This window comes from Ochotona princeps, chromosome 7 (assembly GCF_030435755.1).
Source record: "Ochotona princeps isolate mOchPri1 chromosome 7, mOchPri1.hap1, whole genome shotgun sequence".
Classification (NCBI taxonomy): domain Eukaryota; kingdom Metazoa; phylum Chordata; class Mammalia; order Lagomorpha; family Ochotonidae; genus Ochotona; species Ochotona princeps.
Window position 1 is genome coordinate 60,120,298 of NC_080838.1, and position 26,555 is coordinate 60,146,852.

The window sequence follows — 26,555 nt, forward strand, 5'->3', positions numbered from 1 at the left end:
AAAATAGCCTTTACATGTAAAACAAAGTGGATTTAACTACAAGGAGAAAAAAAGATAAATTCATAAAGATTGGATAATAATTCAACTTTCCTTTCCCAGTAAATAATAAATCAAGGAAAGAAAAATGTTAATTATCAAAAATGAAGACAAAGTGACCTTTTTATTGTTACACTCTGAAAAGTCTCTTAAGTAATTCTGTTACCAGTTCTTAATTGCTGAATTCCATAAATTGACTATAATATTTAATTTCCCTTTATTTCCTTTTCCTGGAAATGTAGGGATCAGGAGCATATAAGCATATATCTTATTATTTTTAGAATAAGCTTCACTATTGTTTTGTGTATCACCCCAAGAGGAAAGAACATCTTTCCCATCACAGACGTTCTTACAGAGTGGATGTTTTTGCCCATCACCACTTGGGGCACTTGCATCCTGTATCAGAAGGCTTGAGTCCTAGTCCTGATGTAGCTTCTGATAGCCCATTCATGAAGATACTGAAAGGCAGCAGACAATGGCTCAAGTCTCTGGGTCCTTGCCACCCATGTGGTAGAATTCAGGTGAGTTCCTGGCTCCTGGTTCCAGCTAGTGAACCAGCAAGGGAGGACGTGCTCACCTTAGCGCACTCGCTTGCTCGCTCTCTCTCTCTCAATCACACACACACACACACACACACTTCCTACCTCCCAACCACCCCCCAAAAATAAGTACGAAAAACTTCAGACATTTTGTCCTATTTTTATGCAGACAAAAACAATGTCCAGGTTGTATAGGTTTAGGTATCTATATACAGCATTAAACAGCCATCATAAGGGTGAATTAAGAAAAATGCCATTCAAACAAAACCCAAACTTTAAGCAAGCAAAGTATGTGCCTTTGCCTGATGCATAAGCAGACTATGACTTCATAATCTTATCATGCAAAACACCATGCCTCTGTAACCTTTGCAGACCAAGAACAAAGAAAATAATCATTGTTTTTGTGAAAATGTCAAAGTTGGTAGGGAGTAGGGTGCAACCTCTTCTACTGAAAAGAAAAAAGATTCTGTTTTCCCTACCTTCTGTGAAATAAAATATACAATTGATATAAGCATATCCAGTCTGATGGAACTGATAAAGATTTCTTCATTTCAAAAAATACATTCAAAGCAACAGCACAGTTGGGGTGGTGGCTATGGTTAATGGCAGTGGGTTATGGTAATGGGCGTCCTGGGGTAGCAAAGTCCAGGATTATTCCGTTCTTTTGGCTCTTGCTTGTGCCTTGTCCAGGACAGTTCTTGACTGGTCCTGCAGCCATTCTGAAATCCATGAACCACCTAAAATCCTTATATTATATTTCTTTCTGCTTAACCTGATACAAGTGAAGAATACATTTTTACATAGTAAAGATTACACAAAGCAAGAATCTCTTGAGCCCTGGAGAAGACATAGATGTGACCCAACAAAGCCTTTCCTGTCAGCAGGCGAAGAGTATGGGGAGAAACGAGAGGCTGCTATCACAACTCATGACTCCTGTATTATTTTTCATGTTGATTTTGATAGGGAAATTGGACTGACATTCTCAACAAATTCTCCCATCACCTTTGTAATACATCTTTAGTTAAAGAAACTATATAGAATATTTTCACCCAACATAAGATATCTGGATATTTTATGTTATCAGGAGGTATCTTTTGCTCTTAAGATTTTAAATCGAATACTCTGTAGACCGTCATAAGCTACAAGCTGTTTGACTAAGCTACATACTTATGGAAATGTTCATATGGAAAATGTAAACAGATCCAACAATTAGGCATTACAGAATCAGCCTGATTTGCTAAAATGCATTTAATATCTTCACTCTCTTATTCAGTCTTCTTCTTTCGTCATTAAAATACACATATCAGTGAATTATTTTTAAAAACAAAAAGTTTCCAGTTAAATTTCAAATAACCTCTGGTAATATAATATCATTTTAATTTTGAATTTGTTTATAGAAATTCAGATGGTTGAATATTTCCAAATATGGGTAAAAGCATGTTAGCAAACCAAAAGTTGAAAGTAAATTAGCTGCATAACAAAGAGTTGTCTCTGATCCTAAAATTGTTGACACAAATAAAACAGTATAATTGATATTACATATTATTCGGTGGTAGATAAAGGCAGTCATATATAAACAAGCCAGCTTATGCATATGTATTTGTAGATGTGTATAACTGTATACCTGTTACTATGTTGGTCTTCATGCTTACCTTCCCTATGGCCTAAATAGTCATATATTTAGTCATTTTATATATATATATATATATATTTATATATGTTTATATTTATATTTATATTTATATTTTACCATATGATTCTTACTCTGCTTTCATATGACTGATTGGACAACACTGATCCAGGACAAACAGCTAAAAATCTCTGCTGTCTGATCTAAAGCTGTGATCTTGGTTAACCATATTTCTTTCATGGAAATTTAGAATTGCCAAATTAAGAGACTACCACATAAGTTAAGTAAAAGGACAGGCTGTTCTTTCAAAGAAAACTTTCAGAAATGCAAGGAGAAAACAATGATGAGCCAGGTGTGAGTGTGACAATCAACTCTGAAATTTATCAAATACTCACCTTGTGAGGCCAGAACTATGATAAATGCCTCACATGTATTATTACCTTCAATTTTCACTGTAAACCTATGGCATAAATACTCCTAACAGCCACATTCTAATAACAGGGAAATGGAGGCACCAAGAGAATAAGTAACTGTCTCAAAGTCATGTGTTTGCATAAAACCAGGAGTAAGTCCTGGCAATATGAATCCATGGTCTTCATTTTTCGGGGGACTTTTTTTTCTTTGGAAAGGCAGATTTATAGAGAGAAAGAGGTGCAGAGAGAAAGATCTTCCATTCACTAGTTCACACCCCAAGTGGGCACAATGGTTGGAGCTGAACTGATCCAAAGTCAGGGGCCAGGAGCTTCTTTTGGGTCTCCCACAGGGTGCAAAATCCCAAGGCTTTGGGCCATCCTCCACTGCTTTCCCAAGCTACAAGCAGGGAGCTGGATGGGAAGCGGAGCACCCAGGAAAGGAACCAGTGCCCATATGGGATCTCAGCACATTCGAGGTGAGGATTTAGCCACTGAGCCATTGAGCCAGTGGTTTCGTTAGCATACCAGTGAGAAAAGAAAAAGGAAACTTGGAAACAATATGAAAAGCTCATGAGTTTAGCAGAAAATGAAGGTGACTCTGAAATAAGAATCTCACAGATCAGTTCCTATGAAGCATGGCTGAAATACACATCGTGGGGTCTTTCCTTCCTTGGAGCCCATCACTATGGCAAGTGGTCTCTTTCTCCCTTTCCTAAATAAATCTTGTTTTGCAAACTATAAATAAATACATAAATACATTTAATTAAATACACATCATGTTCTTGGGTTCATATAAGATTCCCATATTCTTACAAACAAATGTGTGAAACAAAAAATAATTAATATGTGTACATATACGTAAACCTAACAAACTTTATCTTGTAAACCCTTTTGAATCCTCCAGTAGCTTACAGCCACTAATTACTTACCCTATTATATTTAAACTCAAATAATCACTGTGGTAATCTCAGAGGGACAGTAAAATTCTGATGTTGAAATATGGTTCCAATTATCAAAATTATAATTTACTCTTTAAATTATTAAATGGTAAAAATTTTATTTCATCTAAGAATTGTCACAAATACTTATTCAGTAGGTATTTTACATCATTCTAGACATTCAACATTTAGCAATAAACAAAATAAAGTCTTGCCCTGAGGTTAGGCAACTTAGAAAATATTAGAGCAGACTATCGATGGCAATTGAAAACCGTCAGCAGAATAGTGGCAACTGCAGATTGTAAGGCCACAGAAAATCTCATCTCCACATCTGAAAAGGAGAACTCTCACTAAATGGGTCCATTGGCTGAGTTTTGCATTTGACTTTCTAAAGAACTAATTATATATGGCAGTCAAAGACAAGTTCTAATGTACAATGACTGAAATAGGAAGCTTATTTATATGTGCCCATTCTGGTTAACTGACTTCCTAGATTAATTAAGAGTATCATAAAATTAAAGTCAGATTCAGGATTTTGAACTGGATCCATAGAATAGTAACTAAGATCCACAATGTTAATAATGAACATAATAAGTCAATAATATCATAAATCTTTTTATCAGGTGACATAAAAATTGGAGATAAAAAGAGCAAATTGTTCTTGCTACTGCTACCTATACCATTGTATCACTATGTCACTAACCAGCATTCTGATTTTCTGAATTATAAGAAAAAACACTCATTCTCCCTCTATGACACTGCTAAGAAGTAATGCAAAACCCAATACATACCTGGGGTCCTCAAATTCTATAAAGCAGCTGCTGACACAGGAACCTCCCCTAACTGAATATACTGACCGAAGCCTTTCTGAAAGGGGATGAATATGAGCAGCATAGAGGGGATCCACTTTCTACTGAAGTTCGTATAGGAAAACATAGTAACAAGAACAAAAACCGACAGAGAGATTGGAAACAAAAGGCTAAAATACAAAGACAAGTTCACACTTTGATCCAATTATAAACCAGAATTTCACTCCCAAAATTAATATGATAGAACTTTGAGAAATCAGTTTCAACAGTTCTTCATGTGCCAAGTTACCTCCACAAGAATTGCACAAGCCAGATGAGAACCACAGAACTGGTTTTGAAAACAATCATCAGCAAAGACTTAGCGAAGAAAGCAGGAAGCAAAGAACTGCCTACATTACCCAATCCCTGATCCCTAAGGAGTGTGGCTTGGAGAAAGATGCCTCACCTCCCATGTGGGAAAGAATAACATAAATTTCAGGCCTTAGACTTGAAGCCCAGGCTCAGGTCTGTCACAATGAAAAACAGTGCCAGACAGTGTCCCACAGCATGTTTGCCCAGACCCACACCTAGAGACTGAATCTTGGGACCATCCTAAGTCAGCAGGTCATGGCCTCATCTCTGCCATTGCTCCCCCAACCTCTGGCAGAGAGCAGAGCCAAATTCCAGCCACTGAGTGGTAAGGCAGGGAAAGGGAGCTTAGTGCAATGTTCTGGAACGCAGGATCAGGGTCACCACTGTGTGATCCAGCACCTAATAGTACACAAAGGCTTCCACCCCCAGGTCAGCAAAGTGCAGGTGGCGCATCTAATCTTGCCCTGACACAAGGTGAAGTCTTGCAACCCTGAGGAGTGGTGGACTTATATCAGCATGTGTCACTGCCAAACTCAGAGAGTGCACCCTCAGACCACACAGAGGCTTGCCCTCTGAGGATTCTACTAGAACTATTCACAGAAGGGTTGTTTTCCTGGTGTTCCTCCATTTTGTCCTATTTGGCTTTTTTTTATGCAGAAAGAATGCATATACCTCACAGGGGATTGCTACAAATCACATTGTAGTTCCACACATTTAAGCCACCACCCAATATTACTGAGACAAATAGCTCCTTTTAATCATCAATTGGTGAACCTTATAGAGTAAATTGGTGTAGGCTATTCTCAGTATCTGGTTCAACAGTCCCTCAGCCAGTTTCCCTCTGAGGCACATAACATCCTGTAACTGGTTGCTCATGGATTACTACAACAGCATCACCAAGAAACTCTAAACTTCAGCCAACATTCTCTAGAGCACAGGTATTACATCATACTGATGACATCTTCCTCCAAGAATATCCAGTTGATTCATTCATTAGGATATATAAATATCCACAAAGGAGTCTATAAACAATGGATATACCCTGGGTCCTAGTGCAACGGCCCACCCTTTGGATAAGTTCCAGGAAATTATGTAGTAAACCAAGGATAACTCCATCCAAGACACTACGAAGAATCAACTATTGCCCCTCAGCAGCCATACTTTCAAAACAAGATTAACATTTAGCCATTTCTAGTTTTTGAAGTCAATCTTTTTTTTATTATTTATAAATTTTACTAAAGCTCATTTATGCTGTTAGTCACACATCAGTTTGACTTGAATAAGGCCTGTACCAAAGTAAGCTCTAGAATCTGGGCAAATTATAACACAACAGGGGCTCCCGCTAAGCCCATATTGTAAAGGCTTTGGAAACTGCTCATGACACCTGGTCATCTATATCACCTGGAAAGGACAATATCGTCAATTGCCTAGGGGCTGTGAGGAGAGAACTGCTACCCTCCACTCCATACTACACACCATTCAGGTGTCATCTGCTGGCTGTGGTTTTGTTATGGTTGTAGTTTCAGTATTGGAAATAGAAACTCTCACAGGGCCTGAACCCATAAATCCTCTCCACTTAACTGAACATTACGCTTTGAGTTATGGAAACTCTCCCCCAAAAACTTAGCACCGCCACTGAGGCCTCCTTACTATAAAATAAAGCCAAACCTGGAATCTCTGGCAAATCCCTCCCACAGCAGGAGGTAGATTCCCCTTGTCCCAAATCCTTCTTTGCCCTCCAAATACTGTGTGTGCCACTTTGGGAAAAGGTAATAAAAAGCCCAGATATCACTCCCTCTCTGTTATCAACAGGAAGCTCCAATCACACAAACCCTGGTCTGTGCATAAAGGAATCCTCACCATAGCCCCACTTTCAATCATAATAAAAATCACAACCCAGCTCCCCTGCTTTCTCACACCAATTTTGGACACAGGAATCTGCCTGGCTCCCCCAGGAAAATTTCATCATGTAAGTAACTAGCCTGTTATCTTTCCTTGGGACATGTGTAGCATCATACATCAGGATATTTGAGCCATATCTGGGGAGATATTGGGAGGAATGCACCATTCCAACTTAGGATAAGCTCAACATTACATTAGTGATTTCAAAGTGCCCCAACTTTATATCCTACGTCATTTTTGAGTTTAGTTGTCATTTTAAGATCCAAAATGCCATGTAATAAACCAAGGGTAACTCCATCCAAAACATTATGAAGAAGCAAGTTAGAAGTTAGAAGTTAGAACCCACAATTCTGATACTCTGAAAGTGCGGTACAAAGGATTTTGTTCCCATTTTTTTCCAAGTAACACATATTTATTGAATGTATGCTGTCAGCCTGAAATTTTGACATGCTAAGGACAGACAGGAACTTGGAATCTACAGGGAAAATCAGACAGTAATCAATACACTTTAGCATGTGTCAAATTTCTACTGTGACAAATGCCATGGAAAATAAATATGTTATCTTCTGTGGGATTAGTCCCAGACAAGAATTTTAAGGAAGGGATTCATGGACTGAAGCCTGCAGAATGATTGCAAGCAAAGGAGGTAACAAGACAAGAGAATCCCAGCACATGCAGAGACACAGTGGTAGAGCAAGCATGGTGAGGGACTGAAAGAAAAATCACCACCACTAATTTCAGGGTAACTGTGACATCATTAGATTTGGGTTTTGAAACAATTCCACTGGGTCACTATGAAGAATGGATTGAAGAAGGTAGAGTAGTTGAAGATCAAGTACCAATAATCTATCATCAACAGTATTGATTTGAATAACAAACTTTAGCATTTTTGTTTCCATTTTTTTCATATCCCCAACCCCCAAATTTAGGAGATCACAATCATTACATAGGATCGTATTTTCCTCAGTTTCTATTCCCTTCCGAAATTGGGGGAATGAGGTCAGAGAACTTTAACTTTTGAAATGGAAGTTCAAAACGTGATCCAAGGCCAGGCATTTCAGCACAGCAGTTTAAAAAAATGCAATTGATATGCTTGTTTTCCCTACTGGAGTGACTGAAGTCAAAGGCCAGTTCATCTTCTAATTCCAGCTTCCTGTTAATGCTTGCCCTCACAGGCCGTGTGTGACAACCCAAGCCCAGGTCCTGCCATCCAATCAAGACATTCAGTCTGAGTTCTGGGCTCTCAGCTTTGGCCTGGCACAGACCTGATTCCTGGGAGCATTTAGGGTGTGAAGCAGAAGATGCTAGATCTCTGAGTGCCTGGCTCTGCATCTCAAATAAATAAAATAAAAATAAATAAATAGCAAAATCATTATATTACCCAAAGTGCATGAGAATAGCCCTATTACTCACACTTAAAATAGCAAGCTAAATAGAATTCACTATTGAAATGAGAAGTATATCCCACTTATTTTCCAGAAATCTTCTAATATTTTTCTAGAATATTCTAATATTTGTAGACAGTAGCAGACTAGTTGGTCTAAAGAAAACTTGAAGCTCACAGCTCCAATTGGTGTGTAAATTTAGCTGCTAAAGTACGTTAATATCCTAAGGGGGAAAAAGTAGTTCTAATAATTATGCAAAAATTTAAATAATTCAGAATATTTTCTGTCTACACAGAAAAGAGAGAATAGCCAGCCTGAAACTGCTATCCCTAAAAAGACCTGCTTTAAATGTTTGGTCTAAGGCTGGAATAGAAGAACTTGGACTGATGAGACTGGCACCGCAGCCTGTGGCTCTAGGATTTCATAGGGGTGATGGTTAGAGTTAGCTGTTTTACTTCTGATCCAGCTCCACACTAATGCACCTCGGCAAGCAGTGGAGAATGGCCCAAGTACTTGGACCTGCCGCCCACCCAGGACTCCTGGATGAAACTCCTTGCTTCTGCCTTCAGACTGGCCCAGCTTTTGCCATTGAGGCCATTTGGAAAGTAAATCAGGGGATGAAGTTATTTCTCTCTAACTCTAAAAATGAAGGAAGGAGAGAAGAAAATGAGGAAGACCTTGGATTTAGGGAGGTTCATAGTGCTAGAACTGATTAACGTCCTAGAATTCTTTAAAAGGAGTGTGGTTTATGTTGACCACCCACCTTCTTTGCAGACTCTTGAATTTGGATGCATGTTAAGTAGGAGATACTTATGTGACCATACATTTATATATACCTTAGTACTTAGCACTCGTAAGCACTGGTTGCTGGAAAAATTGGGCAAGCCCTGTGTAACTCTCCTGGGAGACGGCACTTGGAAATCTATGCTTAGTTTCCTACAGATTTTACCCCATGGGCCTTCTCCTTTTGCTAATTAGCTATAGTAATAAATCACTGCTATATAACTACAGTTTAAGCACTTTAAGTCTTCCTGAGAAATCATCAAGCTGAGTGGCTTTCTTGGGAATTCCCAGCACATATTTCTGTTTCAAAATGTTATGTTTGAGACTAATCCTCCACCTACAAGTGCCAGCATCCCATATGGGCATGGGCTCTATGGCCTGGGAAAGCAGTGGTAGATGGCCCAGGTCTTTGGGCCCCTATTCCCAAGTGGGAGACCCAGAGGAAGGTCCTGACTCCTACCTTGGATCAGCTAAACTCTGGCCTTGGCATGTTCCATGGCAAGTGTGGCATTCCCACCTCCTACTGCATCTTTCAGCTCTCAGAAGATGCCAAATACAATGGGACATATAAAATAGAAGGAAAATTTAGCCTACTTGTGACAGGTTGAAAGAGCACTAGCTCCATTGTTTATCATCACAGCACATTATGCCAGAGTTTTACAATATTTTGAAAATCTACAGCACTCAAACTAGTAGGGTAACAATGTACCAATCCTTGAATAAACGTTCCACTAAGGGATTCTAATTCAGCATTTCAAATTGAATATTTTTCCCATTAGCTTCTAGAGGAGCTACGCAAAAACACAAGATTCCAGGGGGAAGGCATCATTTTATTTCTCCTCAAGAACTTCAAAGATAGTTCCAGGAAACAAGAAATGGCAGGTGTCCCTGAAATTTAATTCCTACTCCATGTTATGATGACATACTGACGAGTTCTATTCTCTGTACAACAAAGTGGTCTGAAGGCCATTTCCATAGTGAGAAAGAATTCCTGAAGAATTGGGTATAGCTGTCCCTGAACATTCGCCAATATCATTTCAAATCATTATAGGTCCTGCGTGTGGGAAATGTATACTCCCAAGGCAGTGCAAATCCAATTTGACGGCATTCACTTGGTAGCATATTTTCATTGGATTTGATGAATTGCTTTTCCTTATTTTTGAAAGAAAAGAAAAAACAATGTGCTTTTATTTGCAAGAGTAATGTGGTGTGAATATGATTTGTCTTGTCATTCATGATAACGTGGAATCCCCATGAAACAGAAATAAGAAAGGGCTTTCTCCTTCCCACATACCTGTTCTCCTAGGAATGATAAGAACGCAAACATCTACTTCTCATAAGACAAACAAAAATAATAGTAATTTTGGAAAAAGATATATAAATGATGTTACTCTCAGACCTCTAAGCTGCTTTTATTTTTCCACCAGCCACATGATTACAATGTAGGATCCATCCTGTAAGACATTTAGGCTAACCCTAAGGATTTCATATGGCCAAACTAAAAGCCTTCAGATATTCTCAAAGATGGCCTTACTACCACAGCAGAGACAAGACAAAACATACAACGTTTGTCTGGATAGTCCCATCCTAAGATCAGCCTTCTCTGTACTGCATGATCTGGTCGCCGTCTGCATCTCTCAGCTTTATCTCCTTCCTTCCTTCCTGTCACTCTCTATCTTAATAACCCCACATTGCTTACAGCGCCTGTTCTAAATATGTCCCCAGAACTTATTTTAATCAGGTTCAAGGAGAAACATGGACATGGCAATGATTGTTAGTAAGAAGGATCTTCATGCTCTCAGACCTCAAGAGCAAGGAGGCACAACATGGAGAACAAAGCCAAGCAGGAGGTGAGAGGAATCAAGGTCCAAAGCATTTGTTGGGAGATAATACATGAAACAGAATAATCTTAGGATTGGGTGGTCTGAATAATTTTAGATATCACTCGACTTGCAGGCACTGCCCCTAGCTTCCCCTAAGCATAACAGTTTCTACATTGTTCTAAGACTTCATGTCATACCACTTAAAGGAGCACATGATACATAAAGGGAAGTTTGGTATGGAATATTCCCAAAAAATGAAGTTCTATACATATTCTAGTAACAACACTGGCAACTTTTTTTTTCATAATAGAGTCATTTACTTTCTGGTGATGTCCACATAGTTGAGAAGTATACATGTCTGTGTAGACACTGATTAGGGCAGGAAGGATCAAGGAATTGGCATGAGACAACTGCTTCCAATCTTTCTATTCTTCCTGTATCTGGGGGAGAGAGCAGAGGTTCGCACCCAGCAGCCTAACCACACCGGTATTCAAGGATGCTGGGTAGCCACTTGAGGTCATCCCAGAGAGCATGTTCTGAGGGTACTGCTTAAGTGGTTTCCATAGTTCTGATATGCTGTTGACTCCATTGCTTCAACACTGAAGAAATTCTTCCAAGGTCCATTGGCCAGATACGTGCTGTCAAGATGAGTTAGGAGCCCTTTGTTCTGCCCTCTGCGGTGTTAGGCATCCGTTGCAGGACTCAGTGATCCGCAGGCTGTCTGCTGCACAGGCCTCAGCAACAAAGAGGTTCATTCTGACATATCAATATCAATATTTTTATCACCTAGTTTACCGGCAGTTATAAAGTATATGTACATTTAAATACTTGCTCAGTCTGTTTTCTGCTTTATTAGTGAGCTTTTTTTTTTCCTAGTTAGATTGGAATGGCCGTTTAACAGCTCTGGGAGAAGTGGTCTAAGAATCCAGACATGTAAAAACTAGGAAAGGCATACTCAAGGAACACCGCAATTTCAGTTTCATTTGAACATTTTCTCAAAAAAAATTTTTTTAAGCTCTAAAATATTCAACCAAGATTAAGACTAACAAAGGAAGTCAAATATGAGATTTTTTTTTTATTTTTAAATCACCCATCTGCTGATTCACCCCAAAATGCCCAGAACCAGGACTTCAATTCAGTTTTCACACTTGTCAAGAACTTGAGCCATCAGGGTTGCCTCCCAGATTATGCACTGGCAGGAAGCTGGACTCAGGAACAGAGCCGAATAACAAGCCTGGTAACTCTCATGTAGGAGTTTAAGTTGCATTGTAAATCACACCCTAATTGCTAAACTAAATGCTTGTCAGGGGAACAGGGGTTTTAATAGTCCAATGGATCATCTTAGTTATTCAAATTATTTCTATGGCATGCCTTATATTTATACTCAGATACCTAACATGTACACTTAATTATAAACTATAAAGGTCTTTTATCAGTTCCGTGGAAGCAGAGATGCCAGAAAAAAAATATCCAATACTTAGAATATACTTATACTAAAAAATTGTTCTTTGAAATTCACATTTTACAGTGAGTCCTGTATTTTCTTTATCACTGTGGAAGCCCAATTACAGAACTATAATGGCAGTAACCCTCTCTGTCAAATTTGGATTTTGAAGAATCGTGATTTCTCAATATTGTAAAATTACATGTTCCTCGGTAAGACCAGCTACAAAATGTGTGGTGCTTCATGCAAAGTAAAGAGGCAGGTCCATTTTTCAACAATTATTATTTCAAGATTCCAATATCAGAAAAGTGACCCAAGTGTCCATGAGGCTAGTCCTGTTTCAAAATCTAGAACCCCAGGCACTGAAATATCTACAAGTCAAGTTCTCTCGCTTTGCAGAGAAAGGTTGGCAAGTGTATTTTAACTGGACCTGTATCAGAAGTCATCAGTTTTGTCTAAAAATTATCACATGCTAAATATTTTAAGTTTTGAGAGCCATACAGTTTTCTGCCACAACTATGCAGTTCTGTGTCTGCAACACGAAAATGGCACAAAGGCTGCAAGTATGATCCAATAAATCTTAATTTACAAAAACACATGGCATGGTCCCCTGATTCGAGTTGACTACCTCATGGTATATATTAACACACATGAGAAAAATGATTAGTTGCATTTGTTTTGATTCCTAAAGGATTATAATAGTTTTCCTGAAATATTAAGTTTTTAATAAAAGTACATAGCAGAACATTTTGGTGTTTGGTTCATTCAATAAAAGTCAATGAGTTAGCTTAATCAGACCACTACCTCCCTTTTCTAGGTCCCTTAACATCAGCTTTGTATTTCAAGAAATATCTATTGAGACATGTAAGCTCCTTTTTTCTTCCCATTTTATTTAAGTCTTTTTTTTGAAGATTATGTTTTTGAGAAAGGCAGATTGGCAGATTGACACACAGAGAGAAGAGAGCCAGGCAGAAAGAGATCCAGTTTCAGATTTACTCACCAAGTGACTACATTATCTAGACCAAGCTGGAGACAGGAACGCCACGCATTAGCAATGCTACTTTGAATTGAATCTCTCTGTACTTCATTACATGTAAGATGATTGATTTTATATTGATTATAATATTGGTATAGAGTCGCAGTGACAAGTGAATGTAAAGATAAGGATATGTACCATATAAGTAGTTTATTTTTGCTGCCATCTTTTGAGCAATAAAACATGACTGTTGCATCTATTACAAGAGTAATTCCAAAACTCGTAACAGATTTTACAAAAAATTCTAAACTAAGTTTGGTAGAGTTAATATCACAGTGTCACCTACAAAAGATAAATTTTGTTGTTATTCCCTTACTGGATATTTAATTTATACTTTATGACAATATCTTAGGTGCCTTTATCTAATTAATATCTAACTCAAATTCTTCAATCATAAACATTTACAAATGGTAGTTATAAGAACAAGTAGAAGTGCTTTCTTAACCAAGTAAGTGAATGATAAATCAACTTCTCCCAATTAAAATCAGATGTCTGCAATTTCTAAGATAGATTTTAAAGTATATCACTGCTAATTAACACATTCTTGATCTTGTTTAATTACTCATCAAACAAAGAGTCAGCTCTAGTGTTTTAATTTGCAGCAGTTCATAATCCCATCCATCAGCAGGACTAAGTGAACTTGTAGCTGAGAAGTCCCTAATAAAACAGGCAGGAGTTTTAAAGCGGCTTGTGATGCCACTCACGAACATCAGACCAGGACTATGCAGTGTCACACAAAAGGTACACATAAGTTCCGTGGTTCCTAGAAGACATGTTGTCAAGGTAATAAAATGTTAACCACTTTCAAAAGCAGCTTTAGGGTTGACAATCAAGGGGTTGAGATTCTTCTTAATATCTTTGCTATTTCTCTTTTCAATTGTACCAATTGATTCTTTGAGCTTGAGAATGTTTCTTTTGGAAGTTCTACTGTGAAATTTGGAGTGCTGGAGATTATTCCCCCATCATTCATGATCGACACAGTATTTTCTATGATTCACTTTGCAATCTGTAACACTTACGAAAGATCAAGCTTTGCTCAGTGGCAGTATCATAGTCAATGAGGTTTATCCAAGGTGTGATTATTGCCAAATGAAGATAAGTTTATTTTGCCACACACACACACACACACACACACACGCACGCACACACACAAATGGAAATTTACATATAGTTTTTTCATAATATACATTTTCCTTGAGCTTTTTAAAGATCTCTCCTATAATTTTGGGCAAGATCGCTTAATTCCTCGTGGTCTAACCATTCTAATTTGCAACTGAAGGTTCTAATCGAATTCATAAAAATGTTTAAAATATTTTATTGGTATGTTGTTTTGTAGTTTAATTATATGACTACTAAGATGGCAGAATGTTTATTTTTAGAATAAGAAGGTAGGGCCCGGCGTGGTAGCCTACCGGCTAGCCCTCACCTTGCACATACTGGGATCCCATATGGGCGCCAGTTCTAATCCCAGTGGCCCCACTTCCCATTCAGCTCCCTGCTATAGCCTGGGAAAGTAGTGGAGGACAGCCCAAAGCCTTGGGACCCTGCATCCATGTGGGAGACCTAGAAGAGGCTCCTGGCTCCTAGCTTCAGATCAATGCAGCTCCAGCTGTTACGGCCACTTGGGAAGTGAACCATTCGATGGAAGATCTTCCTCTCTGTCTCTCTTCCTCTCTGTATATCTGACTTTGCAATAAAAACAAACAAATCTTTTTTCAAAAAGAATGTTTAAAAAAAAGAATAAGAAGACAAATATCCTTCTTTACTTTTCAAATATAATTTACTAAGTAATTAATCATGTGCTATTTTACTCCTTTATCTTTCAATTTAAATTTTCAAAATCATCAGAACATAGTGATAAAAAAACAAATTAGACAATTTAAAGCCCAAGTTTCTGAAAAAATTTAAATAGTGAGTAATGTTGCTTGCCTACACAAAATGTCTTTTTTTTCTTTTCCACCCCACATTAATTTTGACTAAATAATAAAAAAGTGGGAACAAATACATCGATAGTACTTCCCATAAGTTCTTAGTAGTATACATCTAAAAACGTATGTAAATCTCACAGTAACCTAATTGCATAAATATTGTTATATCCCAACCACAAGTAAGGAAGCTCAGAGTTAGTTTGCCAGAGTTGACAGTGAGCTAAACAGAAAGCATGAGTTTTGAAGGCAGAGCATTGGATAGGAGAGATGTTTTATCCATTGGTTCACTTCCCAAATATCAACAACCAAGACCTGATCCAGAGCCAATTCAGGAGCTCAGCACTGAATCCAGGTCTCCTACATGGGTGTCACACACCTAAGCATTGAGTCAGCATCTTGTACTTCCACAGTTGAATGAGAAAGAAGCTGGATCAGAATCAGAGCAGGTGGGACTTGAACCAGGCCCCCTGACATGAATATCAGTGTCCTAAGGAATGCCATTAACCTGTCCCAGTATTTGTGTTCTTCCCCAGTCCACCCTTCCCACACTCAACCTGTTGGAAACGTGTGGAAGGTGTTCATTCCTCCAACTTCAAAGTCTGCTGATTAGGAAGCCAAACACAATCATCCCAGTCAATTTCTCAAACGTTGACGACACTCCTGAACAACCAAGATAGCCCACAAATTAAATTGGACCAACCAAGTCAACGACCAGAATCTGTTACCAGCAATTAAGCAGACAGCCACATGCCAACCATGGATTCAACATCAAAGGTCACGTGAAGGAAGAGGGAGAATAAGAGAAGCATGTGGATGAGACGCTGGATTGCTCACATGTAACACGTTCTCTTCTGGCTGAACCTGCCTCAACTTGAGTGAGGGTGTCTCTTAAACCCAAAAACACCCCAACAAATAAGGTACGATAGAGCACAACGCTTACACATCCTGAATTATTAACAACCTTTGCTTAATCCAACCAATGTTTGCTCTCTGCTTTGATCTCAGTTCTTGCTTTAATACAGTATTTTCACTGAATGCTATTGAATGTCTATTGCTGAACCCTTTCCTTACTCATTCATTTGACAAAGACGTAGTAAGTACTTTGTCTTCAGCAGTGATAAGCTGCAGGTTAGTAGAACAAATGTGTCGTATCTTCTACCTCACAAAACTGAAGTGCGAAATGGAGAAAGACATAGATGTGAACTAATGACCATATAACAGTGCTAAAGTATAGACACATTGTATGTGGTTTGGGGGCACACATGTGTATATTGTGTGGGTACTGTAAGGTTGCAGGTCATGGAATCAGCGTGCTGTCTTGGAGGACTTTATGAACGTCCCTCAGAAGCAGTGACATTGCATTTGAGTATTGAAGGATGACTAGAGGAGTGATACAGAAAAGGCATTCTAGTCAGTGAAGAAAACAAGGTCAATAGCATTGTACCATGAAAACACACCGGCAACGTACTGGAAGGCAGAAAGTGCCAAGAGATTACATGCTCCAGTAAATTAAGTTTCAGGGTTCTTTGTTTAACCATTATCTAAATAACTTCTAGTTTTTATTCTCATATTATCAAGTAGCTTAACACTTTCATTCACTTCAACTACCACTATACTTTGTTCCATGAACAGAGCATTTAAAAAAGAGATCTACCTCTTTGGCTTATCTATTTTTATTTCTAAGACGAAAAGTAAAAGGCTCAAGAGAAGCATCCAATCAACATATATGGCATCTCAACAGAGGTATCTAATCAACATAAATGTATATGGAGGTGCTTTAACGTCTTGTGGTAATTTTTCTGACAATTACATAATTCCTCAGCACTTTAATGTTGTTACAATGACAGTTTTTGTTTTGTTTGAAAAATCTCTGCTAATTTAAATTAAAAGGTGAATTTACTAAAAAATTTCCATTAAAGCCAATTTCCAACCTTGTATTAGATACAAACTGTATTCTAACCTAAAGATTCTGGAGCACTGAATAAGAGAATTCAATAAAGTATTTTTTATCTTGATCACTCGACAACTAAGCAACATACCTTGGTTGTACATCTACTATATACATGTTGTGAACACTGGGAGTTTTAGGAAAATGCAGCCCAGAACTAAGCGGGCATGAGATAATTAAGTAAAATTTCACATGGTTATAGTCAGAAAGGACTTTTATCACCACATAGGAAGTTTCATACAGCTCATAACTCCACCAAAGAAGATCCTTTCTCTGGGCATCCTCTACCAAGTAACTTTTAAACTGAGACTGGCTGCAAAGGATTGCCGTCTACCATAATGCAAAGCCAACCAGAAATATTCACCCTCGTAGAGAGAACCACATAAAACAACTGGAAACCCCCAAAGAGAACTGATAAATATTTCTAGGATAAATAAAACGTATGTTGCAATCTGACTAAATATGACGAAAGAGAACAAACTATACATCTTTTTATAGTAACGGTAAGAACATAATATCAATAAGAAAAGATGGGGCCCAGCAGCGTGGCCTAGCGGCTAAAGTCCTCGCCTTGAATGCCCCAGGATCCCATATGGACGCCGGTTCTAATCCCGGCAGCTCCACTTCCCATCCAGCTCCCTGCTTGTGGCCTGGGAAAGCAGTTGAGGACGGCCCAAAGCTTTGGGACCCTGCACCCACGTGGGAGACCTGGAAGAGGTTCCAGGTTCCCGGCTTTGGATTGGCGCAGCACCGGCCCGTTGTGGCTCACTTGGGGAGTGAAACATCGGATGGAAGATCTTCCTCTCTGTCTCTCCTCCTCTCTGTATATCCGGCTTTCCAATAATAATAAAATCTTTAAAAAAAAAAAAGATGGCATGTCATCTTTTGAAATTTTGAACAAAATCAGAAAGAACACTCTGAAATAGTTTTAAAAAGTAGAATTTGACATAGGTAAATGTGAACTTAATTTGAATTCATCAAACCAAAAGAGCAAATATAAAGAAATATGAACAGACTTAAGATAATGCCTTTGGCCATCTCAACCTCTGACTTGGTAAGGAGAAACTGATAGCTACAACTAGACCCCAAACTTTATTTTATATACAATACTTGTGTATATGGGGCTGTGTATGTATATACACACATAATGTTAAGTGGTAAATTAAGATTTTTTAAATTGTTTTATTTTCAAAATTGCAAATTAATAATTTTTAAATAGCTGTATTAACATTTGTTAAAATTTTCTTTAATATAAATACATAAAAATAAAACATATAACATATATGCCATATGCCTAGCAGAGGCCAAAAAAATCAAAGTTTATTTTATTTCAAAATATGAGGAGCCAGATGTGCTAACTGGTAGTTAGGGCCTTTTGTCCCCAATGAAGTTACTTTTAAAAACTATAAAATCTTGCTTCTCTCCATTTTCCACCCTTCCAAGGGCAGTAAATGTTCTCCCTAGCTTTGTCCCTCGGTCCCCACTGAGGGAGAGCAAAGGGACAAAATCAAAATATTAATTCCTATCAGAGTTGTTGTCATGATGAAAGCGAGGAAACATAGCCTGAACCCACTGCCATCTCTGAGTTACTGCCAAAGAGACGGAGCCTGACTTCTCAGCTAATCAAAATGGGAGGAGGAAGCCACCAGTTACACATTTCAGATGTCCTTTTTGTCCCAAACAAGGTGCTAGACATTACTGCCCACTGTGAATGAGTTCCCTTTTCTCCCCACTCTTTGTCCCCCTCCCTGAGACTGTGCATAAAAGACACCATTTCCACCATGTTTTCAGGTTCTTTCCTTCCTCAGAGCCCCATCCTGTCGCTGTGGCAGGAGACCTCTTTTTCATTCTCTCTCTTAGAAAAAAAAAAATCTTACTTTGCACACTGAAATTGTCCACATGAAAACCCTTCTTTCCGGTTAGACAAGAAATAGGGTTGCTGTTGTCTTTCACGTTGAACTCCCAGCAACAAAAAGCCCTCTGGAGGTGAGTGACTGAACCAGCACTGGTGTTGTAGCTCACTCATGTAAGTGCAGCATTGAGGGGGGATTCACCTGTGCAAGTCCTTTAACATTACAATACCTTCTTTCTAATTCTAGGCATCACATCCTCCTTAGCTACAAAAAAGATGGTTCAGTGTTGACCAAATTGAACCCTATCAATTTAGAAAGTAAAAGTTCTCAGACATTGCCAGCAGATTTCTGCTGGGGCAGACCTGTGTCATTTCTTCCTGCAAAAGAGTCTAGAAAGAGATTAAAAAACAAACAAAAGCCTTTTGCAGGCTGCTTTAAAGTGGAGGAAGACAGGAGAAAAGAGGGCTTTCAGAATGATTTGCGATGAATCAGAATAAAATCTGCCTATACGGAACAGGCTGAAGTAAGCAACTATGGGATGCAGCTTTTGGATCAATGGAGGTTTAACCATTGTCAATCAATGGCAAACAGATTTTTATAGTATTGAATCTCAAATTCAGAATCTTTTCAAATATTTTGAGGATAAACTTGTAGGCCAAGTGAGCATACTAATGAAAACTGCACTCAGATGCTAACACCTCTAAGAAACAAAAAAAAAGAAAACCCCCACAATTACAATGATGACACCCAAGCAATCCTCATTCCTGATTGTGAAGACTGAATTTGATAGAAACATGGTGAGGATGTTAAATAAAAATGCTGATTGGTGACAAAAAGTCTCAAGGCTAGAGGGATGGAAATCACATGAAGCAAAGATAAACACAAGTACACAAAAATATAGCATCTAGAAATACTATCAAATTTATCTAAAAGTAGGAAAATAGACCAAATGATGTTTTAATGTTTTTTTTTGGAAAGTAAATTATCAGCCAGACACTCAGGAATAATGATCTTGTAAATTTTCACAAAAGTGGGACATAGTCAAGGATATATGATCCTCGATTCAATGATTTATCTGCTTTGGTATACAAAAGGTTCTCAATGAACATTTCATTCCAAAAAGCACAGAGGCAGGTGGCTAATTTCAAAGTGACTCTTGTACTGTGTTTGTGGTCCTCTTACTGACCCATTCAGAAACCTGACAATGGCTCAAATAAATTCTACACTATTTTAAACATTCACTGATAGAGACTGTACATCTTCATCTTAAGTATATTCTTTTAAAAATAGTTTTTATTCCCTTTGAACTATACTTCTGCTGTCACTTTTGACTGATAGTTTAGTTGAATTTTGCAATAAAAAAAAATTAGATAAGGACCTGGCATGGTAGCCTAGTGGCTAAAGTCCTTGCCTTTCATGCACTGGAATCCCATTTGGGCACCAGTTCTAATCCCAGTGGCCCTGCTTCCCATTCAGCTCCCTGCTTGTGGACTGGAAAGAAGTCAAGAATGGCCTAACCTTTGGGAACCTGCACCTGCTCTTGGCTCCTGGCTTTGGATCAGCTTAGCTCCAGCCATTGCGGCCACTTGGGGAGTGAACCAGTAGACAGAAGATCTTTCTCTCTGCTCTCAATTTCTCTCTGTAAATCTGACTTTCCAAATTAAAAATATATGTATGAAATAAAAATTAGACAAAATACTCAATTCTTTGAAAAATGTAGTCAAGTGATACCTAAATTTCATAAAGCAGTATCTTGTATTCCCTGTCTTAAAAAATTCTTCTTTATGCACTAAAGAAAGTGGCAAAGAGAGGAGAAAACAGTCAATCATACAGGGTCTAGAAAACCTAAGCATTGCTGTAAACAAGCCAACTACAATGCTTCTTGGGGGCCTTAACAATGTACTAGTGTCAAGGAAACATGTTCTCCAAGAGCCAAACTGATTAATTTCACCAATGGTCATGAGCCACAACACAGCCAGGGGACATGACAGATTGCCTGTAGAAGGAAAGTATTATTTTTCCTCTGTGGCCAATGTTGTAACTGTTGAAATCATAGCTGGGAAGAAGCAAGCTCAATCATGCAGTTGAAGTGCTGTTTTGAACCAACTGGCTAATAATTTTTTCACCAAAATAAAACTTCAGGGAACAGCTGGTAGAAGTGAAAGGATTGCCCATTACAGAAGACAGTCATTCCCACATGCAACATCTGTAAAAACTACGGATATTCTTCAATTCACTGAAGGAAGATGGTGATTTGCATTCTCGGTGTTAGATAAAAGCACCTCTTGCAAGGCTTAAGTAAAGTTTCCTCCTGTAAATATTCTCAGAAAACATCAAAACACCTGTCATGATCTCATTTATTTTTCAAAAGAAGGTAAACTAACCTCCAGATGCAGTGATATTATCAAAGTGAATCATGTGTTTTACTCTAACATATTCCCAGAGTTTGATTTACTACAGAACAAAAAAATGATAACAAGGACATTTCTACTTGAAAAGGAAAAACGGGAGCACAGAGCAGCCCAGCCAGTTACGCTGCCTCTTGCATTGCCACATCCTGTTTCTGAGTGCTTGGATCAACCCTACCTTCACCGCCAAATCCAAACCCCTGCTACTGGGCAGCCTGGGAGACAGCAGATGATGGCTCTGATAAAACGAGTGTTGGCCTGGGCCAGACACTTCCTCTTGTTGGCAGTCTTGGGAAGTGAACAAACACTTGGAAAGTCTCTCTCTTCTCCCTCTCTCTCACTCCCTCTTGTCTCAGTCTGCACCTGTGTGTGTTATTATTCTGCCTATCAAAAAAAATTAATCAATTAACTTATGAAGAAAGACAGACATTTTGGCACCCCGTGGTAGGGCAGGGATTGAGAGCATACAGGTAAGGAAATGGCCGATTCTTGCGCCTCATTTTTTGCCTATCGTTATAGATGCTTTTCTAGTTTACTGTGTGTTTCAAGATAAACTCACCCACATGTTAAAATATTGAAAATTTTTTATTTCTTTCTGGTGGCAGTGATTGAAGAGCATGAATGCGATTTGGCATGAAGTTTCCCATGACATTTCTCAGTCCTTCTGCCTTCTTCCTCGTGTCCTTTTAAGACAGATTTCTGAGTCAGAAGACAACATGTGTGTTGTCCTTATCAACCTTGTTTCCTTCAATATGCTCTTAGACATGCCAGGATATTGGAGACTGTCATACATACCCAAATCAAACTACATATTATTACTTTCAGTGTAAAATGTCATACATATATATTGAACTTTAAAAAAAAATTATTTCAAAATTTTTTTCTTTTTCAAAATTATACAAAATTTCCATCAAAACCAAATGTGGAGGTTCCCTGCACCTTGCTAAGTCCTCAAACTAAAATCTATCACCTGAGTAACCCAACTATCTTAAGATTTACAAATCATATTTGTCTCATCATGGTTTTCTTTTTGTCTTAATTTTCTCTCCAATAGAATATGTTTTTTTATTATCAATGAAGACTATATTTCATGTATATATACAGATTGTATAAAAGTCCCTTGCATGTTCTTAATATTTACTACATAATTATTCAATGAAAAAGGCACAAGAGGTGTTTTTTAAAAAAGAAAATGGACAGAACCACATAAAAATCAGGACCTCAGGCCTGGCTCAATGCTGGAGTGCCTAAATCCTCTCCTTTCATGCACTGGGATTCTATACGGGCACTAGTTCATGTCTCGGCTGCTCCACTTCCGATCCAGCTCCCTGCTTGTGGACTGGAAAAGCATTAGAGATGGCCCAATGCCTTGGGACCCTGCCCCCACATGGGAGACCCAGAAGAAGTTCCTGGCTCCTGGATTCAGATTGGCTCAGCTCTAGCTGTTACAGCCACTTTGGGAATGAACCAGTGGACAAAAGATCTCTCTGTCTCTCTCTGTAAATCTGTCCTTTCAATAAAAACAGATAAATCTTAAAAAAAAAAAAGAGTCAAGATCTTTCCTCAATCTCTTAAGCAAGTAAGTTTTTTTAAAAAAATATTTTTATCTGGCAAATTCATCAATAGTTTTTCTCTCTAAATCAACTAACCTTAATTGGATGAGTCAGTGTCTTCTCCGCATCATGCACATGTCAGTGGCTTGCAAACCTTCTCCAAACAGTACAGTTAAATTTTTAAATAAATTGGCTCATTTGTTTTAATTACTTATACTTAAAACCTTGAATTAGCACTACAATGAAAAGATTGTACCTACAAAGTTGTTTTATTGCAATTTCCATTCTTAAAAAATGTTCCTTTCTTGAAACAAGATAACCTTAAAATCACAGGAAAAGATTGTTTTCCAAATCTATGCAAGACACATATTGCACACACACAAAAAGTTTCTATATAGCACCTAAATTTTCCAAATGATTAAATCATAATAGGTTAAGCTAAATCAAATGCATACCATCAGATATCTGAAGTTGAGCCTTATGCTGCATTTTTAACTGCTGCCTGAGGTCTTTTGTAACAAGTGACAAATAATGCTCTGTGAACCTCTGTGCCATGATGTCAAATGTCATTTCTCACCATAAAGTTTTAAACAAGTAAGGGCACAAGACATAGTATCCAGCCATGGCTATAGCCTCAAGCTTACTCGACCAATCTTTTTATTAAAGATTTATTTATTTTATTGGAAGGACAGATTTACAGAGAGAGGAGAGACACAGAAAAAGATCTTCCATCCTCCACTGCTTTTCCAGACCACAAGCAGGGAGCTGATTGCCAAGTGCAGCATCCAGGACATGAACGGTTGTCCACATGGGATCCTGGCACATGCAAGGCAAGGTTTGCCACTGGCCCACCATGCCAGATCCTACCTGAAAATTTTTATTAATCATCTAATATGATTTATCTTGCCATGATTTACTCCCCACACAAAAAATGTAACTTTTAGATATAAAATCTCAGTTAATTTAGGTATCAATATAGATTTGATTACATTATGATAAGATTGTAAATATGATAAATTAAAATCTACTTTGTGAAAATGTCACCTTCTTAGTGATATTTATCTTCCTGGACCATCTGATTTAAAAATACAAGATTAATACATGTATTGTCAGTCTTCCTTGTCTGATTTAAAATATATTGAATCTGCCCATGAATTTCCAAGGCAGTCCTCTTGAGTCTAACAGAATGTCCTACACACTACGGACTCACATGATCCATTCATTGCCTCCCCTATCTGTTCCACTGATTAGTTCATTTGATGCATGCTTCACAGTCCCCCTCTTAATCCCTGCAGTCAAGCCCAGATGAATTCAAACAGTTCCACATTGTTAGCCATTCTAATGGTCTTAGCTCATAGTACCTGTCCTTTTCAGATCCTTCTATTATGCATCATCAGTCTATTTCAGGTATTCATATTTCAAATTTTAAATCATCCCAAACGGCCCTATTTTTGAAACCTAACTTCAATGTTAACTTCATTGAGTCGCATTCTCCTGTATCTCTAGGTACACTCCTATACTTATTAATTTCTCCTTCGTCATTCAAACTCTCCAGATGGTCTCAGCTCATCAGCCACTCCTATTCATTCTCTCACTCTTTAAGGCTCACTTTGAATATGCTCTTACCAAAATTCTTTAGCTTCTGTCTTCTCAGTCAATTCACAAACACAAAGCACAACCTTAAGCCTGGATCACTTCAGCTGTCTATTCATTCTTCATTTTGCCTGCACTGATAAAATCTACTACAGAAAACATAATACACATCATGAAGATGAATGATACGAACAACTTATGAAAAATTGCAGCTTCAAATAGACCTTCACAATTGTTCTCAGGTCCTAGTTGCTTCTTGGTTCTTTGCAGCACAGTGGTTCTATGAAATCATCCCATGTCCCCTGCCCAGATAGCTGCCTGATCATTTTTCACTAATAACACAAACTCCATACTTCACAGACAAAAATCACTTGCTGTCCATCAACACCCAATTACTTGTAAGCTAGTCAATATTTCTTCATTCATACTTTAGTCTAGAAGAATTATTTCCCCACCTATATCCCATCCTGTTGACCTCATTTCCTATGTTTTCTTTCTTACAAAGCAATGTCCTCTTAGTAATTCTTTTTTTTTAAGATTTATTTTATTTTTATTGGAAAGGCAGATACATAGAGAAGAGACAGAGAGGAAGATCTTCCATTTGATGCTTCACTCCCCAAGAGGCCGCAACAGCTGGAGTTGAGCCAATCTGAAGCCAGGAGCCAGGAGCTTCCTCCAGGTCTCCCACACGGGTGCAGGGTCCCAAAGCTTTGGGCCATCCCCAACTGCATTCCCAGGCAACAAGCAGGGAGCTGGATGGGAAGCAGGGCTGCCAGGATAAGAACTGGCACCCATATGGAATCCCAGAGCATTCAAGGCAAGGACTTTAACCACTACGCTATCGCACCAGGCCCTTTCTTAGTAATTCTTTAGGGTCCTTTATCACTTTTATGATAGTGTTTCCTCTCATAATTTTGTCTAAGATTTTCATCTGAAATTAAAATAAATTCTTTTAATGTTTTAAAATTTTAATGAGTTGTTTAATCCACATTTCCTCTGGATACCACATTGTATTTTCCTTTCAAGCTATACTGGTCCATATTTGCTGTCCATACTCGCTGTCTTTCCTTCCTCACCTCAAGGTTGTGTACTCCTCTGCTCAATGCAACCTGACTTCTCTCTCTGCTCCATGCCATCATGTCTCTGATACTCTAAATCAATGCTAACTCCAAATTTCAAAAAGACAAATGCAAACTTGCCATCAGTATCTTAGGCAACCCTCCTGAAACACAGAACTACTTTTTGTAATTCTTTTTGTACTTATTTACACGTCTCCTCCTTTGACCTCCTTCAGCTTTTGCTAAAATGCTTCCTTCTTGGCTAGATTTCCCCTCCTGCGTGATCTGATCTAAGTTTGAAATTGTGACCCCTGTACTCTCTGTCCTTATTATGCCAATTTATTATGTTTACTCCTGTTTGTCAACTCTTTACCAAATATTGAATATATTCATTCATTCATTCTTGCTTGTCACTCCATAGATCTTTTCCTTCTATTTTCCATGAGAGATATTACATAGTTTGTTGCTTGAAATATTTACTTCACAGAAGCAATGGAAATATATTACCATTCTAAATTCTCCTTAATTCATAATCAATATACATAATATCCTTCTAAATATCTGAACCTACAGATCACACAGAAAACATAACATATCCAAACTCGCCTCCAATCATCCTGTCTTCCAACCTATCAAAGCCATTCACTCACGTGGTTAGAATGAAAGTTTATACTTATATTTACTTAATAAAGTATTGTTTTTAGTATATTATTTTGTTAGCACCTCCTGGTAGGATTAAAATTATATTGCTGATATGAAAATGACCTTTTTTATGACCAAAAAATATTCAATACATATCAAGAGATTGAAATTCTATGCATTATAAATGGGTGTTTATGAATAGATCAAAGAAATATTTGCTTTCAGATGTTAGTTATACTTTTCGTATAATTTTAAAGAATTGGTAGGCAATTAATGACATAATACACTATATTATCTATAATAAATATGCGGAGATAGAATAAAAAACAAATATTCTCCAACTCATTTGAATGAACAAATGAAAATCATCAACAAGAAGCCAGTATTAATAAATGTAACCAAGATGAATATAATAATAATTACATTTCAGGATTAAACCATGCAATTGTAACCATGTAGTGTTCTCTCCAAATGCCAAAAAAT

At 37.9% G+C, this 26,555-nt stretch overlaps 1 protein-coding gene across 7 annotated transcripts in view; it reads right to left on the reverse strand.

Moving 5' to 3' along the window:
• The window catches only part of MAPK10 (mitogen-activated protein kinase 10), a 444,107-nt gene that overhangs the window by 134,232 nt on the left and 283,320 nt on the right, over window positions 1-26,555 (reverse strand). The gene's annotated exons all lie outside the window — the stretch shown is intronic.